The sequence below is a fragment of the Jaculus jaculus genome, chromosome 9 (genome assembly GCF_020740685.1).
Source record: "Jaculus jaculus isolate mJacJac1 chromosome 9, mJacJac1.mat.Y.cur, whole genome shotgun sequence".
NCBI lineage: Eukaryota > Metazoa > Chordata > Mammalia > Rodentia > Dipodidae > Jaculus > Jaculus jaculus.
In genome coordinates, this window is record NC_059110.1 from 59,884,825 (window position 1) to 59,887,102 (window position 2,278).

The window sequence follows — 2,278 nt, forward strand, 5'->3', positions numbered from 1 at the left end:
GAGATATATAACTTGTGTTTTGATTTTAAAGGACTTACACTTAAGAGATTTTCTTGAGTTTAAGAAGAGACTGGATTTTTGAACAGTGTTGGGATTGTTAGACTTGTGACATTTAAAGTTGAACTGAATGCATTTTGCATCATGACATGCTCTTGAGTCTATGGGGATCAGAGATTACATATGGTGCTTAGAATGTGAAATTTCTCCCATATATTTGAATTTTTGTGCTTAAGCTGCATACTTGGTCCCTAGCTGGCTGATGAAGCCTTTGGGAAGTAGAGCTTTGCTTAAAGAGGTGTATCACAAGGTGGGCCTTGTGGTTTATTAGTTTAGCCCACTGAATGTTGAGAATTGTTTCATTCTTGTGGCTCCTGCCCTGCTGTTCCTGTATGAAGATGTGATCTAACTTTATGATGCCCCATACTTTACTAATTATGTTGAAATTTTCCTTCCAAAATGTAAACAAAAATAAATTTCTTCCTATAATAAGCTGCCTTTTGGGTTTTTGGTTTTTTTAATCCCAGTAAAGAGAAGGTAATTGCCACAGGTTTATTAGATAAGAATGAGAGGGTTGGAAAGAAGGGTCAGCACATAAGGTACTTGTTTGCAAAGACTAAGGACCTGGGTGCTATTCCCCAGTGCCCACATAAACCAGATGTACAAAGAAACTTAAGTGTCTGGTGTTCGTTTGCAGTGGCTAAAGGTCCCCATTTGCTCATTCTCATTCATTCTCTCTCTCTCTCTCTCTCTCTTGCTGCCTGTTCCTCTTTGTAATTCTTATGGTCCCATTTCTACTTGGGCATGAGAACTCTCCACCATACTACAAAGATAACTGTTCTTCAGAGATAATTGTTGCTCTCTTCAAAACAGCATGAAAATAGAAACAGCCTAGCTGTCCATCAACAGAGGAACAGATAAAAACATAGCTCGTGTACACAGTGGAAATCTGTTCAGCCATAAACAAAAATACAATTATGAAAATTAGTAGAAAATGAATGTGACTGAAAAATATTATTAAGAGAGGTAACTCTAGTACAGGAAAACAAATTCTGTATGTCTTCTCTCATATGTGGATTTGAACCATATGTATATATATATACACACACACACGTGTGTGTGTTATTGTGGAAATGAGAGTTTGTTGATGCCAGAAAATTTATAGACCTTTCTGTATATTTAAGTTTTCCTTGGTCATTTTCACCACTGCTTTTCAAGTTTTCATATAGAGATATGGCACATATTTTTGTCAGATTTATACCTATTTGCCTTCATTATGGTATTTGGAGCCCTTGAAAGTATTGAAATTTAATTATTTGTTGATAGTATTTAAAATATAAGTAATTTTACATTGATTTATTTCTGCTACCAGAAATATACTTTCTACTTCAAAGAGTATTTTTATATAGCCACTGGTATTTCCTATTTGGACATTATATAATAATAAATGCAAGTCATTTTTGTTCTTTTTATAATTTATAGGCATTTTACTTCTCTTCCTTATTTTATTGCAACAGTTAAACCTTCTGTGCATATATTTGGTGGTAAACTTTAAATTATAAAAATTGTTCAGGTCAGTTAGAAGCTCCCCTTCCGCCACCGAAGCCGAGATGCCTAAAGGGAGAAAGGGAGGCCACAAAGGCAGGGCAAGACAGTATATGAGCCCCGAGGAGATCAACACCCAGCTTCAGGCAGAAGAGCAGAAGGCCACGGAAGAAAATGAACAAGAAGAAGGTGGAGATGGGGCTGCAGGAGATCCCAAAAAGGAGAAGAAATCTCTAGACTCAGATGAAAGTGAGGATGAAGATGATGACTACCAGCAAAAGCGAAAAGGTATGGAAAGGCTCATTGACATTGAGAACCCCAACCGGGTGGCACAGACAACCAAGAAAGTCACACAACTGGACCTGGACGGGCCAAAGGAGCTTTCAAGGAGAGAACGAGAATAAATTGAGAAGCAGAAAGGTAAAGAGCGCTACCTGAAAATGTATTTAGCTGCCCGGCTGGCAATCTTCTGGAACAGTGGGAGGAAGCAGCAAGAAAGAAGAGGAGAGGAAAGCAAAAAATGATGTAACTTTGTCGGGAAACGAATGCAGTCACTCTCCCTGAATAAGTAAGCTGGCTGGGGAGGAGATGCCAGGGTGCAGGGCCGTGCAGCCAGGACCTCTGCCGGGTCTCGCCCACTTTGCGCCCTGGCACCGCTGCAGCAGCCCCTCACAGCCAAGAGCCCTCACAGCTTCTTCATCTTGGCACAGAAATCGTTTGGGGATATGTGAGGGGA

At 39.6% G+C, this 2,278-nt stretch overlaps 1 pseudogene; it reads left to right on the forward strand.

Annotated features, from left to right (window-relative positions):
• The first annotated feature begins 1,607 nt into the window (after positions 1–1,607).
• On the forward strand, positions 1,608–2,066 carry LOC101609395 (annotated as a pseudogene).
• Positions 2,067–2,278: the final 212 nt, after the last annotated feature.